Source organism: Macaca nemestrina, chromosome 15 (assembly GCF_043159975.1).
Source record: "Macaca nemestrina isolate mMacNem1 chromosome 15, mMacNem.hap1, whole genome shotgun sequence".
In the NCBI taxonomy this organism is placed as follows: domain Eukaryota; kingdom Metazoa; phylum Chordata; class Mammalia; order Primates; family Cercopithecidae; genus Macaca; species Macaca nemestrina.
The window spans coordinates 83,977,270-83,996,278 of record NC_092139.1 but is presented as its reverse complement, the minus strand read 5'-3'; the positions used below and the strand labels follow the sequence as shown (position 1 = coordinate 83,996,278).

The 19,009-nt window shown below is 38.0% G+C and overlaps 1 pseudogene; it reads left to right on the top strand.

Annotated features, from left to right (window-relative positions):
* The first annotated feature begins 10,422 nt into the window (after nt 1-10,422).
* LOC105480767 (vomeronasal type-1 receptor 90-like) lies at nt 10,423-11,331 on the top strand (annotated as a pseudogene).
* Nucleotides 11,332-19,009: the final 7,678 nt, after the last annotated feature.

Below are 19,009 nucleotides of genomic sequence, written 5' to 3'. Positions count from 1 at the left end.
TCATAGAAATAAAAAAGTGCAATATATAAATTAAATCACGAAAGACCAAAATAGCCAAAGTAACCTTCAGCAAAAATAAATAAAATAAAGCTGGAGACATCACGTCATCTGACTTCAAATGTACTACAAATATATAGTAATCAAAACAACGTAATACTGACAAAAAAACCAAAAACAAACAAAAAGCAAACAAACAAAAAGCCTCCCAGGTATTTAGACCAATGGAACAGACTAGGGAAACCAGAAGTAAATCCATGCTAAAAAGCTAGCTGATTTTCGACAAAAGTGCCAAGAACACACATTGGGGAAAAGATAGTCTCTTCAGTAAATGATGCTGGGAAAAGTGTACAGCCACAGGCAGAACAATAAAATTATTTCTTACCACATTCAAATATCAACTCAAATAGATTAAATACTTAAATGTGGCCGGGCGCGGTGGCTCACGCTTGTAATCCCAGCACTTTGGGAGGCCGAGGTGGGCGGATCACGAGGTCAGGAGATCAAGACCATCCTGGCTAACACGGTGAAACCCCGTCTCTACTAAAAAATACAAAAAAATTAGCCGGGCGTGGTGCCGGGCGCCTGTAGTCCCAGCTACTCAGGAGGCTGAGGCAGGAGAATGGCGGGAACCCGGGAGGCGGAGCTTGCAGTGAGCCGAGATCTGGCCACTGCACTCCAGCCTGGGCGACAGAGCAAGACTCCGCCTCAAAAAAAAAAAAAACAAACAAAAAAACCCTTAAATGTAGGACCCACAATTATAAATTCACTAAAAGAAAACACATGGGAAACGCTCTATCATATTGCTCTTGAGAAGGAGTTTTTGTATAGAACCTCAAAAGCATAGGCAACATAAGCAAATATAGACAAATAAATGATATCAAACTGCAAAGCTCCACAGCATACAGAAGCAGCATATTATCTACCAAAAAGCTACATGACAAACAATCAACAGAGTGGAGAGACAACTTATAGAATGGGAGAAAATATTTGCAAACTATACAAACATCCAGAGTATATAAAAGATTCAAGTCTATTTTCTCATTGATCTTCAGGGTGTTTTTTAATCCATTATTGAAAATGGGGCATTTAAATCTCCAGCTCTTGTTGTGGGATTATCTAGTTCTTTCTTCATTTCTGTCAGTTTTGGCTTCACATATTTTATTGCTTTTTTACTTCCATATTGGCTGACAATTGTTAAATCTTCCTGTGGAACTGACTCTTTCATCAACACAGAATGTCTCACCTTACATGTCTAAGTGTGTGGGTTTTTTTGGCTTTTGTTTTTTAAAATTCTTTTTTAAAATTTTGTAATTGCAACTACAACTTTATTATATCTGTTGCTTGCATGTTTTCATTTCTTTGCTTTTACACAATCTGTTTCTTTGGATCCAAAGTGACTGTGGTGCAGACAACATGTATTTGTGTCTTACTTTTATAATGTTTGACAATCTCAGCTTTTAAAATTTAATTATTTAATGTTTTTATACTTAGTGTCAATAATTATATAGCTGAGTTTATATTTGCCATACTATTTTTGTTTTCTGTATATCACCTGTGTATTTTATTATTTTTTCTACCTATTCTGCCATTTTGCATTAAGAAAATATTTTTATGTAACATTGCAATTTATTCTATGATTTTTAAATATATATTTGGAGCTATTCCTTCTTTCAGGGCTTCTGACACACATCTTAACTCATTAGAATCTGCTTTACATTTATACCGACAATATTGATGAGTTATATGAATGCTAGTATATGTATTTCTATTTCTCTTTTTCATTTTGTGATATTAATTTTATACTTATATCTATGTGTTATAACTAATGTTATACTTATATCTGCATGTTATAAACTTAATATATTTTACACTTTTTATTTTATATAATTTTATTTCTTTTAAAGAGGCTGAGAAAAGAAAAAAAGCAATTATACATCTACAAATCTTGTCATATGAACTTTCCTATTTTCCGTTTCCGGATTTCCTCATTTATTCCAGAATATTCAAGTTATTTGAAATATGTCAGAGAATATTTCTTTATTCCAAAACAACTTTGTTATCACTCACCTCTTTAGTTATTGGTAAATATATTCCATTTATATTTGCAATAGTTCCAGCAATGCGATACTATTTTTATTGTTATACATTCATTTTTGAAAATAAGATGAGAAACAAAAAGGGATATGTATACATAACATCTTTTATAACGACATGATTATCTTTACTGGTGCTTTTGTTATTTTATGTAGATTTCAAATTATCATCTTTGGTCATTTGATTTCAACTTAGTTGAAAGCAACTCAGTGTTTATCTGGAAAGGGCTTATTTTACATTTTTTTTTATTGATAACTTTCTTGTTCAGAGGATTCTTTGATGATAGTTTTTCTCTGAAGAGTAGACAAAAATTTTTGAGTAGAGTTGAAAGGTTTACACAAGGGCAATCAAATTAAGATCTTAGCAAATTGGATTGCAAATGAAATCATATTGATAGCAGCTAATGATATATTGAACTGGATTGGAGAGGGCAAGAAGAATTTAACTTGTGCACAATCAAGTCTGAGAGTTGGGTAGTCCCAACTCTCAGGCCTGCAGAACTGAGGCCAAATGGAGGACACACTTTTTAAAGGATTAAAGACAATGCAGGAGAGCACAGCATGCTGAACCTAAACTGGCAGAGATTTTGCACTGTGCTAAGATCCATAAACTTATAGAAAGAAAAGTCACCATTTTAACTATAACAGTTTAACATAAAGTATTCAACTAACAGCAGATTGCAAATATGCAGTCATTAATTATAATTAATATTAGGTTTAGTTATGATAGAATTGTGTTTGATGGGTGTTACAGGAGCAAAAGAAACATCCCTTGCTATGAAGTAAGTGCTCCATTACTGAGTGTTTAAAATAAAACCCTCCTGTGAGTGGAAGCCACAAATGCAACCGAGGAATGTGGTTGTAGAATACGCCACCAGAATAGCTTGATACTTCACATCTAAGAGAGATCTCTTGGCACGGGCAGTTCATATCCACTCTTGTTTAAAATGGAGGTGTCCTTCTGTACTCTGTAAATGCACCTGGACAAATTAGTGGGAGAGGTAAAAAGTAGTCCACATTTTGCTCCCACGTCTGGTGCTCTGGCTCAGAACTGTGTCCTCAGGAAGACAGAGCACGTTGCCCATGTAGATCTAATAGAGGTGACATTTTTCTGATTCTCACAAAGGTGCTTATGGTCTACTTCTTACTCCAAAAATTAGAGACCACCAGGGAACATTTGTGAGGGCTACCATGAATTACTTGAAACAGCAGAGATGCTTTGGGAAATCTAACATTGTGGTCTCATCTTGAAGGCTGAGCAATTGAGAGATAGCTGTTTTGTCTACTAGGACAGAGACCATACAACCCACTGAGCTGAAAATACCTAGAGAAATAAGCTCACACATGAAAAAGTTTGGAGCACAGTTGTTTCTACAGTGTTTTCTAGGAATTGTAAAATTCCATTTTCCTTTTGGTGGCTCTCTTTCTTACAATCACAAGGTCAGGGCTTGCAATCTTTCTATAGCTGACGTGAAAATTATAAACCTGGAGGGAGATGAGCTGATGGCATTGCTTCCACACGAGTGTGAGCTTCATCTTAAAAACATAGGCTCACTCCAAAGACTCAACTGAGTGACTGACAGCATTGTTAACAGAGACTGTCAGCGTTGTTAACAGAGAGCTCAAGACTCAGGTGAGTGGTGAGATGAAGCAGGATTTACTCAAGGAACAGCTAGGATAATTCTTTTTTCATAATTTCAGTCATATCTCGCTGAATCATAACTGAAAACAATAGATATTTTCAGATGAAAAGATACATTTTTTCGCTCATGAGTAATGTATTAATTTTGAAGATACTTTGGTAATTTTGTAATACCATGTTTGAATTGCATTTGCATTATACGTCTTGTTTTACTAACTTTTCTCAGTTTAACTTACTGTATGTACTCAGGTGAAATTTCATATTTTATTTTAAAAAATAATTATTTAATTTAATTTAATTTCCCTTCTTCTTCCCTTCCCTTCTTCCATTACAAATGGTAATTTCATATTTTATTTTATTTTTTAATTATACTTTAAGTTCTAGGGTACATGTGCACAATGCATAGGTTTGTTACATATGTATACATGTGCCATGTTGGTTTCCTGCACCCATTAATTTGCCATTTACATTAGGTATATCTCCTAATGCTATTCCTCCCCCTGTACCCCCATCCCATGACAGGCCCCGGCGTGTGATGTTCCCCTTCCTGTGTCCAAGTGTTCTCATTGTTCAATTCCCACCTATGAGTGAGAACATGCGGGGTTTGGTTTTTTCTCCTTGCGATAGTTTGCTGAGAATGATGGTTTCCAGCTGCATCCGTGTCCCTAAAAAGGACAAGAACTCATCCTTTTTCATGGCTGCATAGTATTCCATGGTGTATATGAGCCACATTTTCTTAATCCAGTGTATCATTGATGGACATTTGGGTTGGTTCCAAGTCTTTGCTATTGTGAATAGTGCCGCAATAAACATAAGTGTGCATGTGTCTTTATAGCAGCATGATTTATAATCCTTTGGGTGGCAGAGTCAAATGGTATTTCTAGTTGTAGATCTTTGAGGAATTGCCACACTGTCTTCCACAATGGTTGATCTAGTTTACAGTGCCACCAACAGTTTAAAAGTGTTCCTATGTCTGCACGTCCTCTCCAGCACCTGTTGCTTCCGGATGTTTTAATGATCGCCATTCTAACTGGTGTGAGATGGTATCTCATAGTGATTTTGATTTGCATTTCTCTCATGGCCAGTGACAATGAGCATTTTTTCATGTGTCTGTTGGCTGCATAAATGTCTTCTTTTTAGAAGTGTCTGTTCATAACCTTTGCCCACTTTTTGATGGGATTGTTGGATTTTTTCTTGTAAATTTGTTTAAGTTCTTTATAGATGGATAGATCACAAAAATTTTCTCCCATTCTGTAGGTTGCCTGTTCACTCTGATGCTAGTTTCTTTTGCTGTGCAGAAGCTTTTTAGTTTAATTAGATCCCATTTGTCAATTTTGGCTTTTGTTGCCATTTCTTTTGGTGTTTTAGACATGAAGTCCTTTCCCATGCCTACATCCTGAATGGTATTGCCTAGGTTTTCTTCTAGGGTTTTTATGGTTTTAGGTCTAACTTTTAAGTCTTTAATCCATCTTGAATTAATTTTTGTGTAAGGTATAAGGAAAGGATCCCGTTTCAGCTTTCTACATATGGCTAGCCAGTTTTCCCAGCACCATTTATTAACTAGGGAATCCTTTCCCCGTTTCTTGTTTTTGTCAGGTTTGTCAAATATCAGATGGTTGTAGACGTGTGGTATTATTTCTGAGGGCTCTGTTCTGTTCCATTGGTCTATATCTCTGTTTTGGTACCAGTGCCATGCTGTTTTGGTTACTGTAGCCTTGTAGTATAGTTTGAAGTCAGGTGGCATGGTTCCTCCAGCTTTGTGCTTTTGGCTTAGGATTGTCTTGGCAATGTGGGCTCTTTTTTGGTTCCATATGAACTTTAAAGTAGTTTTTTCCAATTCTGTGAAGAAACTCATTGGTAGCTTAATGGGGATGGCATTGAATCTACAATTTACCTTGGGCAGTATGGACATTTTCACAATATTGATTCTTCCTATCCATGAGCATGGAATGTTCTTCCATTTGTTTATGCCCTCTTTTATTTCATTGAGCAGTGGTTTGTAGTTCTCCTTGAAGAGGTCCTTCACATTGCTTATAAGTTGGATTCTTAGGTATTTTATTCTCTTTGAAGCCATTGTGAATGGGAGTTCACTCAGGATTTGGCTCTCTGTCTGTTGTTGGCATAGAGGAATGCTTGTGATTCTTGCACATTAGTTTTGTATCCTGAGACTTTGCTGAAGTTGCTTGTCAGCTTAAAGAGATTTTGGGCTGAGACAATGGGGTTTTCTAAATATACAGTCATGTCATCTGCAAACAGGGACAATTTGACTTCCTCTTTTCTTAATTGAATACCCTTTATTTCTTTCTCCTGCCTGAATGCCCTGGCCAGAACTTCCAACACTATGTTGAATAGGAGTGGTGAGAGAGGTCATCCCTGTCTTGTGCCAGTTTTGAAAGGGAATGCTTCCAGTTTTTGCTCATTCAGTATGATATTGGCTGTGGGTTTATCACAAATAGCTCTTACTATTTTGAGATACGTCCCATCAATACCGAATTTATTGAGAGTTTTCAGCACGAAGAGCTGTTGAATTTTGTCAAAGGTCTTTTCTGCATCTATTGAGATAATCATGTGGTTTTTGTCCTTGGTTCTGTTTATATGCTGGATTATGTTTATTGATTTACATAAGTTGAGCCAGCCTTGCATCCCAGGGATGAAGCCCACTTGATCATGGTGGATAAGCTTTTTGATGTGATGCTGCATTTGATTTGCCAATATTTTATTGAGGATTTTTGCATCGATGTTCATCAGGGATATTGGTCTAAAATTCTCTTTTTTTGTTGTATCTCTGACAGGCTTTGGTATCAGGATGATGCTGGCCTCATAAAATGAGTTAGGGAGGGGCCAGGTGCGGTGACTCACACCTGTAATCCCAGCACTTTGGGAGGCCGAGGCAGGCAGATCACAAGGTCAGGAGATCGAGACCATCCTGGCTAACATGGTGAAACCTCGCCTCTACTAAAAATACAAAAAATTTAGCCAGGCGAGGTGGCGGGCGCCTGTAATCCCAGCTACTCGGGAGGCTGTGGCAGGAGAATGGCTTGAACCTGGGAGGCAGAGCTTGCAGTGAGCCGAGATCGTGCCACTGAACTCCAGTCTGGTCAACAGAGCGAGACTCCATCTCAAAAAAAAAGAGAAAAATTGAGTTAGGAAGATTCCCTGTTTTTCTATTGATTGGAATAATTTCAGAAGGAATGGTACCAGCTCCTCCTTGTACCTCTGGTAGAATTCAGCTGTGAATCCATCTGGTCCTGGACTTTTTTTGATTGGTAGGCTATTAATTATTGCCTCAATTTCAGAGCCTGTTATTGGTCTATTCAGGGATTGAACTTCTTCCTGGTTTAGTCTTGGGAGGGTGTATGTGTCCAGGAATTTATCAATTTCTTCTAAATTTTCTAGTTCATCTGCGTTGAGGTGTTTATAGTATTCTCTGATGGCAGTTTGTATTTCTGTGGGATCAGTGGTGATATCCCCTTTTTCATTTTTTATTGCATCTATTTGATTCTTCTCTCTTCTTTATTAGTCTTGCTAGCAGTCTATCAATTTTGTTGATCTTTTTTTAGAAAAAAAAACAGCTCCTGGATTCATTGATTTTTTTTGAAGGTTTTTTGTGCCTCTATCTCCTTCAGTTCTGCTCTGATCTTAGTTATTTCTTGCCTTCTGCTAGCTTTTGAATGTGTTTGCTCTTGCTTCTCGAGTTCTTTTAATTGTGATGTTAGGGTGTCAATTTTAGATCTTTCCTGCTTTCTTTTGTGGACATTTAGTGCTGTAAATTTCCTTCTACACACTGCTTTAAATGTGTCCCAGAGATTCTTGTATGTTGTATCTTTGTTCTCATTGGTTTCAAAGAACATCTTTATTTCTGCCTTCTTTTTGTTATGTACCTAGTAGTCATTCAGGAGCAGGTTGCTCAGTTTCCACGTAGTTGAGCGGTTTTGATTGAGTTTCTTAATCCTGAGTTCTAGTTTGATTGCACTGTGGTCTGAGAGACAGTTTGTCATAATTTCTGTTCTTTTACATTTGCTGAGCAGTGCTTTACTTCCAACTATATGGTCAATTTTGGAATAAGTGTGATGTGGTGCTGAGAAGAATGTATATTCTGTTGATTTGGGGTGGAGACTTCTGTAGATGTCTATTCTGCTTGATGCAGAGCTGAGTTCAAGTACTGGATATCTGTGTTAACTTTTTGTCTCGTTGATCTGTCTAATGTTGACAGTGGGGTGTTAAAGTCTCCCGTTATTATTGTGTGGGAGTCTAAGTCTCTTTGTAGGTCTCTAAGGACTTGCTTTATGAATCTGGGTGCTCCTGTATTGGGTGCATATATTTTTAGGATAGTTAGCTCTTCTCGTTGAATTGATCCCTTTACCACTATGTAATGGTCTTCTTTGTCTCTTTTGATCTTTGTCAGTTTAAAGTCTGTTTTATCAGAGACTAGGATTGCAACCCCTGCCTTTTTTTGTTTTTCAATTACTTGTAGATCTTCCTCCATCCCTTTATTTTGAGCCTATGTGTGTCTCTGCATGTGAGATGGGTCTCCCGCATACAGCACACTGATGGGTCTCAACTCTTTATCCTATTTGGCATTCTGTGTCTTTTAATTGGGGCATTTAGCCCATTTACATGTGTTAATATTGTTATGTGTGAGTTTGATCCTGTCATTATGTTGTTAGCTGGTTATTTTGCCTGTTAGTTGATGCAGTTTCTTCCTAGCATCAAAGGTTTACCTAGTCAAACCTCAGCAATGGCGGATGCCCCTCCTCCAGCCTGGCTGCTGCCTCCCAGTTCAATCTCAGACTGCTGTGCTAGCAGTGAGCAAGGCTTCATGGGCGTGGGACTTGCTGAGCCAGGTGCAGGATATAATCTCCTGGTGTGCCATTTGCTAAGACTGTTGAAAAAGTGCAGTATTAGGGTGGAGTGTCCCGATTTTCCAGGTACCATCTATCATGGCTTCCCTTGGCTAGGAAAGGGAAATCCCCCAACCCCTTGCACTTCCCGGGTGAAGCAATGCCCTGCCCTGTTGTGGCTCACACTCTCCATGGGCTACACCCACTGTCCAACCAGTGCCAATGAGATGAACCAGGTACTTCAGTTAGAAATGCAGAAGTCACCCGTCTTCTGTGTCAGTCACACCGGGAGCTGTAGACCAGAGCTGTTCCTATTCAGCCCTCTTGGTGCCTCCCCTTGTTTTTTCTTTTTCTGATTTCAACTTGACAGCAGAACTCAACTGTGCTGATGGTGCAGATGCATGTTGGTGGGAACTTTTCATTGTGTGATTCTGACATTTATGATAAATGGATTCACTTACTAAAGTTTTGTAGAGAGAGCAATAACCATTTAATCACCTAGATGATGTTTTCTTTATAAAATCAAACATATCTGGTGGTTTTAAAGCAATTATTTTTTTAACCTCAGTCACTTATGATTATTAGAGAAGAATACTAAGTGTCAAGATGTTTGCATTGCCTTTCATATTTTTATTTATGGGACAGTGTAATGATATGACTTTGAATCTATAACCAGACACACTTTCATCCCCCCCAATTTGTGCTCATTTACTGTTTTTTATATTTCATGCATGAAGCTAAATTGTTTTTACCCACGGATTAAAGTAAAATGACACAATGATACCTGAATCCTGTTCAAATAACATGAAATGGAAACTGCAAAATTGTTTTGCAAAATTTTACAAGGTAAGAAAACTTGAGAGGCATTAGCTTTCTCATTGGAGACAGACATTCTTGTATCAAGTAAAGTCTCAGGAAAAAGAACCATGTGTGACTATTTTAATGCAACCTCTTGGTTGAAATATAATGATTAAAAGTAGTGTTTATCTTGTTGATAACTGAGAGGCAAATATTAAAAATTTTGTTTTGAGATGAAGAGAGTTCACATGATAAATCTCTGGGATGTGAACTAAACTGGGAGCGCACCAGGACCATTTCTAAGACATACAGTTAATTAGGGTTTGGGTAAACAGAATAGCGTTCCCCATTCCCTAAAAAAGATACTTACATCCAAGTTCTTAGATACTGGAAATACATTACAATTCATGGCAAAGAGAATATAAGGCTGCAGATGGGATCAAAACTGCTGATATGCTGATGAAAAATAAGAAGACTATTATGAATTATCATGGTGGGTCCAGTAGAAGCATAAGCGTCAAAAACCATGGAAGAGTGAAGAATAAACCGTATCAAAGTGACAGATCGTGAGAAAGACTCAACTGGATATATTTTTGTTTGTTTTAGTGAGTCTTTCCACTTCAGTACATGTTTTACTCAATTCACCTGTGCAAATGTGATTCATTTTATATGCTTGTCACTGAATTGGGTGCTAAAAATAAAATGAGAGAACATAAAATAATAAAAATATGATTTCTAAAGATGGAGGGCAAAGGACATTAGGAATACAGTGTGCACCCTATACAAGCATGATTGCAAATGTAGTCATTGCATATATATATATATACATATATATATAATTATTTGGTTTAGAAAATAGTGCAGGAGGTACATTATTAAGAATTTATAGTCAAGGTTAATCAAGAATAAGTGAGTAAAATAAAAATAATAATGACATTAATAATTTCAAACACTGAATAAAGAACATTGATGATATGAAGTCAATTTGTTTTTCATATCTACAAAATATGTTTCTTCTATGCCATTAGGATGACCACAGTTTTCACTTATGTTATCTTTTAAAAAGTATCAAGCTAGCATTGGAATCTCAGCTAACATTTTCCTTCTTCTCTTCCACATTTTTACATTCTTTCAGGATCACAGGCCTAAGACCCATGCCCTGGTCACCAGTCATTTGGCCTTTGTCCACCCAGTAATGCTCTTCACTGCAATGGAGTTTTTGTCTCCAGACATGTTTGAGTCACTGAATTTCAGAATAACTTCAGATGTAAAGCTTTGTTCTATGTGCACAAGGTGATGAGGGTCCTCTCCATCTACACCACCTGCCTCCTGAGCATGCTGCAGGCCATTACCATCAGCCCCAGAACCTCCTGGTTAGTGAGATCTAAACATAAATTTACAAAATATAATATCCTGGGCTTATTCGTTTTTTGGTTTAGCAATTTGTCTTTCAGTAGTGACATGATAATTTACACTGTAGGTTATTACAATGACTCAGATAATTTTGAATATCAGCAAATATTGCACACTTTTCCCAGTGAATGTCATCATCAGGGTGCTATTTCTTATGCTGTTGTTATGCAGAGATGCCTTCTTCATAGGAATCATGTTCCTCTCAAGTGTATACATGTTGATTCTTTTGTCCAGGCATCAGAGGCACTCCCAGCGCTTTCACAGCAGCAGCCTTATATTAAGGACCTCCCTAGTGAAAATGGCCACCAAGACCATCCTCATGCTGGTGAATTTCTTTGTGCTCATGTACTCAGTGGACTTCACCCTCTCATCATCCACAGTGCCGTTATGGGTATTTGGCCCTGTCATCTATGGTGTCCACAAGTTTGTGGTCAATGCCTATGCCACTGTCAGTCCTCTGGTGCTAATCAGATCTGATAAAAGAGCCGTCAATATTCTGCAAAAGTTTCAATGGAAGTGCCATCTATTTTTAACAAGTTGGTGATAAAATTTTCTAAAAATTATTTCTTCATAATCAATTAAATTATACAAAAAGCACATAACTTTCTTTCTGATTTAAATAAAATATGTGAATTGTACTTTTATAATATCTCAACATCTTTTAATTTTTTGGTGCCAAGAACTATGTGCTTTCCTCAGTTCAATGTCCACTGTGATTTTGTATTCTCAAGGTCTGCCTCTTACCCCTTCATTTTAATTTTACCTTTATACAGGAAAACGTTATTTTCTTCTCGAGTACACTCTTAGGTGGCTCCTATTGGCAAACAAACCTCTCAGTTTTAATTTTTGAAATTATTTTAATTTTTCTTCTTTATTGAAGATATTTAGCTACATTCAAATTCTAGCTTGAATAAAAAATTTTTAAGCATGATTTTTTTTTTTTTTTTTTTTTTTTTGAGACGGAGTCTCGCTCTGTCACCCAGGCTGGAGTGCAGTGGCCGGATCTCAGCTCACTGCAAGCTCCGCCTCCCGGGTTCACGCCATTCTCCTGCCTCAGCCTCCCGAGTAGCTGGGACTACAGGCGCCCGCCACCTCGCCCGGCTAGTTTTTTGTATTTTTTTTTTCAGTAGAGACGGGGTTTCACCGTGTTAACCAGGATGGTCTCGATCTCCTGACCTCGTGATCCGCCCGTCTCGGCCTCCCAAAGTGCTGGGATTACAGGCTTGAGCCACCGCGCCCGGCCAAGCATGATTTTAAAATTTGTTTTTAATTGAAGATAACGTGTAAGTTTATTATGTACAAATGATGTTTTGAATTACATATAGATTATAAAATGGTTAAATCTAGCTAATTAACAAATGCATGATCTAAAAGTTATTATTTTTTGTGGTGAAAGCACTTAACATCAACTACTTTTCCATTTTTCAGGACTGCAACATGTCATAATTAAGTATGGCTGCCAGGTTGCACAACAGAGCTTGTAAAATGTATTTCTTCTATCTAATTGTAACTATGTTTCCTTTGACCAACACTTTGCATCCTCCCCACTAACCAACCCATGCTCTGGTAAACACCATTCTACTCTCTACTTCTAAGAGATAAGCTTGTTTAGATTCCACATTTGAATAAATTCCTGTGTTTTTTGTCTCTCTGTGTCTGGCTTATTTCACTTATCATAATGTCCTCCAGGTTCATCTATGTTGTCTTAAATGGTAGAATTTTATTCTGCCATTCATTTTGTTATGCCATATATTTGTGGCTAGATAGCATTTCATTGTGTTCACATACCATGTTGTCTTATCCATTTATCCTTTGATGGACACTGTGATTGATTCCATATCTTGGCCACTGTCAATAGTGCTGTAATAAACATGGGAGTGTAGCTATCTCTTTAACATACTGACTTTATTTCTTTTGGCTATATGGCCAGTTGTAGAATTGCTGGAACATACAGTAGTTCCATTTTTAGGCTGAGAAACTTCCATACTTGTTTTTCATAGTGGCTGTATTAATTTGTATTCAAACCAACAGCGTATAAGAGTTACCTTTATTCCACATCCTTGCCAACACTTGTTCTCTTTTGTCATTTTGATTATGGCCATTCTAATTAAGATAAGGTAAGGTCTGGTAGTTTTTGATTTGCATCTCCCTGAAGGTAATAAACACAAAGATAGAGAAACTGGGAGATACAAGAGGACAGAAATGACTCAGTGATAAACACCATGGAGTCTCACCCACAATTGGCACACTCTGATCCTCTAACCAAATGACAAGCCACAGTCCAATAACTTGTTTTAAAGAAAAATGAGAAAAAAAAAAATCTCTAAAAACAAGGACAGGCAAGGACAGTGTCCCCCTTTGGGTGCAACAGCTGGTTTTATGTGATAATTACAGCACCTCTTCTTGCAAACATTTGTGTAAATGGAGAATTTTACTAAGGATGATGGACATCTAAGGTTCCCAAAGTTAAGAACTTTAAGTATTCCCAAATTGGTCTTCTTGTATGCTAAATTAGAGAAGTTAGGTTTCGGAATCATGGAAAATAAATGAGGGTTGTATTTTAGCTGGCACCTAAAAACATCCAAAAGTGGAAATGATAAACTTACTTAGAAAGGTAACAAGAAAATGTTTGCAACTACCTCAGAATCAAAGAAAAGTAGCAAAATCAGCTTCTAAAATCAGGAAGGTGCCAGAAACTATCTTCTTTTTCTTCCCCCGAAGCTCTGCTTTCTAAACTTCCTTGCCTGGATGATTTCATTTTGTTTCTCTTTCTCCTCCCCATATTCCTTCTTAAACCACAAAGGGTCCAGAAATAGCTACAGAAGAAGAAAAATAGTAGTCATTTCTTTTAAAGCAAAACCCACAGAAGAATGGGTTCAAACATAAGATATATACTTTATACCAAGTCAGAATTAAGTGCTCCAATGTTTGGATTTCCTCATCTGACTCATGACACCTTAAGTTTGCCAAGGAATTCCAAATCATGCTTAAGACCTGTGATTCAGGGTTTTCAAACCAATATCAGCTAATTGACTGACTAGTCCTCCAAAACAAAGCTGAAGAATGCTACAAGGTAGCGAATTAGAAACAGCTTTAGCAGATTTTAACAAACTAAAGTGCAAATGGGAGAGAGAAGCCTAGGCAGTTTTGCAACTGCCTCTGGGGGGATTTACTCCAGCTATTCCCCTAATCCTACAGACTGGGCAAAATACAACAATGTAGTATATATCCCAGCAAAACCATACCTGATTATTATATCACATTTATTTTCGTTTTTGTGAATATACAGTAGTTGTGTATATAAATGGGGCACATGAGATACTTTGATACGGGCATGCAACGTGTAATAATCACAGCACGGTAAATGGGGTATCTATCTCCTCAAGCATTTATTCTTTGTATTACCAAAATTCAATTATATTATTTCAGTTATTTAAAAAGGTACAACTAAATTATTATTGATTATAGTAATTGTCAATTATTGACAATTGCAGTGTTGTATCAAGTACTACTGTTGTGCTATCAGTACAAACTGTGCTATCAGTACAAATACTACGGTTGTGCTATCAGCACAAATACCCTGTTGTGCAATCAAATAGTACCTCTACCTCTTATTCATTCTTTTAAATTATTTTTTGTACCCATTAACCATCCTCACTTCCCTGCATGCCCCTACCAAACTGCCCCCCTACTACGCTTCTCGGCCTCTGGTAACCATTCTTCTACTCTCTGTCTCCATGAGTTCAACTCAGTGGGATCCTCAGCTCCCACAAATAAGTGAGAACATGCAAAGTTTGTCTTTCTGTGGCTGGCTTATTTCATTTCATATAATGACCCTCATCTATGTTGTTACAAATGACAGGATCTCATTCTTTTTTCTGGCTCCACTGTGTATATGTACCACACTTTCTTTATCCATTCATCTATTGATTGACACTTATGTTGCTTCCGAATCTTGGCTATTTTCAACAATGCTGCAACAAACATGGGAATGTAGACATCTCTTCAATATACTGACTTCATTTCTTGTGAGTATATACTTAGCAGTGAAATTGCTGGATTATATGGAAGCTCTATTTTAGTTTTATGAGGAATCTCCAAGCTGTTTTCCACAATGGTTGTACTAACTTGCATTTCCACTAACAGTGTACCAGGCTTCCCATTTCTCCACATTCTCACTAGCATTTGCTGTTGCCTGACGTTTGGACAAAATTCATTTTAACTGGGGTAAGATGATATCTCATTGTAGTTTTGATTTGCATATCTCTGATAATATACCTGCTTGCAATTCATATGTCTTCTTTCAAGAAATGTTTATTGAAATATTTTGCCCATTTAAAAAATCAGATTACTAGATTTTTTTTCCCATACAGTAGTTTGAGCTATTTATCTGTTGTAGTTATTAATCCTTTGTCAGATGGATAGTTTGCAAATATATTCTCCTATTCTGTGGGTTGTCTCCTCACTTTGTTGATCATTTCCTTTGACATGTAGAAGATTTTCAACTTGATGTAACTTCATTTGTCCGTATTTGCTTTGGCTGCCTGTGCTTGTGGGTTATTATTCAAGACATTTTTGCCAATACCTGGAGAGACTTTCCTCAATGTTTTCTTATAGTTTTTAAATTTGAGGTCTTAGATTTAAGTATTTAGTCCACTTTGATTTGAGTCTTGTTTATGGCAAGAGATAGGGGTTATAGTTTCATTCTTTTGCATATAGATATCCAGTTTCCCCAGCATGATTTATTGAAGAGATTGTCTTTGCCCTAATTTAAGTTCTTGGCACCTTTGCCGAAAATGAATTCAGTGAAAATGTATAAAATTTTTTTCTGGGTTGTCTGTTCAATTCCATCGGCTCATGTGTCTATTTTTATGCCAGTACCAGGCTGCTACAGTTACTATAGCTTTGTAATATAATTTGAAGTCAGTTAATGTGATTCCTGCATTTAATCTGTGAATTGCTTTGGGTAATGTAGACATTTTAACATACTAACACTTTCAATCCATGAACATGGAATATCTTTCAATTTTTGTGTCTTCAATTTATTTTATGATGGTATTATAGTTTTTATTGTAGAAATCTTTTACTTCTTTGGTTAATTTCTATGTGTTTAGTTCTATTTGTGACTATTATAAATGGTATTTCTTTTTAATTTCTTTTTCAGATTGTTCACTCTTGGCACATAGAAATGCTACTGATTTTTGCCAGGCGCAGTGGCTCACGCCTGTAATCCCAGCACTTTTGGAAGGCTGAGGCAGGCGGATAACGAGGTCATGAGATCGAGACCATCCTGGCTAACACGGCGAAACCCCATCTCTACTAAAAATACAAAAAAAAATTAGCTGGGCGTGGTGATGGGCGCCTGTAGTCCCAACTCCTCAGGAGGCTGAGGCAGGAGAATGGCACGAATCCGGGAGGCAGAGCTTGCAGTGAGCCAAGATAGCGCCACTGCACTCCAGCCTGGGTGACAGAGTGAGACTCCATCTCAAAAAAAAAAAAAAAAAGAAAAAAAAAAAGAAATGCTACTCATTTTTATATCTTGATTTGTATCCTGAAACTCTACTGGATTTATCAGTTCTAGTAGTTTTTGTGGAGTCTTTAGGTTTTTTACAAATATAAGATTATATCATCTGCAAACAAGGATAATTTGTCTTTTCCCCTTCTATTTAGATGCCCTTTATTTCTCTCTCTTGTCTGATTGCTCTTGCTAGGACTTCCAGTACTATGGTGAATAACAGTGGTGAAAGTGGGCATCCTGGTCATGTTCCAGATCTTAGAGAAGGGGATTTCAGTGTTTCCCCAGTCAGTATGACACTAGCTGTGGGTATGTCATATATGGCTTTTATTATGTTAATAATGTTCTTTCTCTACCCAGGTTCATGATAGTATGTTGAATTTTATCAAATGCTTTTTTCTGTCTTAATTTAAATTATTATAAAATCTTCGTCCTTCATTTTGTTGATGTGATGTATCATATGGATTGACTTGCAACCATTCTTGCATCCTTGTGATAAATCACACATGGTCATGAAGAATGATTTTTTAATGTAATGCTTAAAGTTTTGCTAGTATTTTGTTGAAGATTATTGCATCAATATTAATTGGAGATATTGCAGTTTTCTTTTTTAAAGCGTCTTTGGTTTTGGCATAAAGGTAATTATGGTGTTATAGAAGGAGTTTGGAAGCATTCCCCATCTCTATTTTGTGGACTAGTTTCAGTAGAATTGGTGTTAGTTCTTTAAATGTTTGTTAGAGTTCAGTAGTAAAGCCATAGAATACTGGGCTTTTCTTTACTGCGAGACGTTTTATTACAGCTTTGATCTCATTGTTATTGGTCTGTTCATGTGTTGTATTTCTTCATGTTTCAATTTTGGTGTGTTTCTTGGTGCTAGTCTGGCCCACTCAGACCTGCTCCATGCTCTCCATCAGACAGCTGGTGGCCCTTCTTGAAGAGTGAGTGCAGCAGGGACTAGCGGTTGGGCTGAAGCCCCTTGGCCTCATGCGGACTCTCCAATACTCATTGAACTTCATGGTGAGGGACAGGGGACCCACCCTGTCTCTCAGCAGGAAAGCAGGGAGTCCTTGTTCAAGGAAGCCCCTGGGGCAGCCGCAGGAGGCAGCCCTGGGACAAAGCGCCCAAGGCCCCCCTCGACCGGCCATCCTGCCTCCTCTGCAGGACCTTCTCTTCCCCTTTCCCTCCCTCCTGAGGTGAAAAGGAGGGGAGGAGGCCACGGAGCCCACTGTGTCAGGGAAGCCTGGCCCTTCCTTTTGAGCCTCCAGGGGACTCTCATGGGTCTCGCCCCTTCTCCAGGACCTGGAAGCTTCTTTCCCTGAAGAGCCCTGAGCTCCAGTCCCAAGTGTCTCTTCCCCATTGCTTCCTGTTTCTCCTTTCGCCTCCACCACCACCACCGCCAGGGGCTCACACTCCCTGCTTTTGGGCTTCAAATGTTGTACTACGTGCTTGACTCACTAGCCTGCTTAATCTTCAAAATCACTCTATCTAGAAGACATTCTAGGCTGGGCATTGTGGTTGATGCCTGTAATCCCAGCACTTTGGGAGACCCAGATGGTCTGACTACTTGAGTGTATGAGTTACAGACCAGCCTGGGCAACATAGCAAGATGCTGTCTCTACAAACACAGAAAAAACTAGTGGGGTGCTGTGGCACATGTGTGTAATCCCAACTACTTGGGAGGCTGAGATGGGAGGATCGCTTGAGCCTGGGAAGTCGAGGCTGCGGTGAGCTGAGATCACGCCACTGCACTCCAGCCTGGGCAACAGATTGAGACTCTGTCTCAACATAAAAATAAAAATAATGTAAAAAGTGAAATTGCCGAAATCACTCATTTAACCAATAAGATGAGCCACTACCTACCAGAGACAATGAAAGTTTAAAGGTGCCAAGAATTATGAAGGCAGTATTGAACTCACTTGAAATATGAACACCACATTGGGTGAATTTAGATAGGAAGGACAAGGAGCCATTCCTAGGAATATCATTATATATGGGAAAACACTGAAAAAAGACTCTGCAATGTTTGAGAAAATAATGGCCATAGAAAAAGATTTCATGGACCTTCCGGCTTATGAAAAAATCAACTGAAATTGCTTAACATTAGGTTAGAGCAATAAAAAGGAAAAATAAACCTTTATATAAGAAGATAGTTGGAATAGGGGACAGGAATGACCCATTTCCCGGTCTCTGCCTAGAACAGGGCTGGGGAAAAATCTGTGGTCATCACATTGACTGTTGCATAAACACATATTCTTTCTATATGTCATCATGGAGCAGATGCTACAAAGACAAGGCAAGGAAAAGGAATAGAGAATATTACTGGGTGCTTTTCTGTAGGGTGATCAGGAAAGGACTCACTGAAAAAGAGACATTAGAGCAGAGCAAGTGTGAGAGAGAGAGTCATAGAGAGATCTGCGGGCAGAGGATTCCACGTGAGGGCAACAGACACTGCAAAGCCCCCGAGGCAGGGAGTGCTTGGCGTGTCTGAGGAGCCAGAAAAAGGCCAGTGGGGCTGGAATGGAGTGAGTGAGGAGTAATAGGGGCAGAACACATATAGCCTTAGAGATCATGGCTCTAGGTGTTTTGTTTTATTTTCCAATTTTTAAAATGGTGTTAAAATACACATAACAAACTATAGTAGTTTAGCCATGCTTCAGTGAACAGTTCAGTAATATTAACACTCATATGGTTGTGCAACCATTACCAC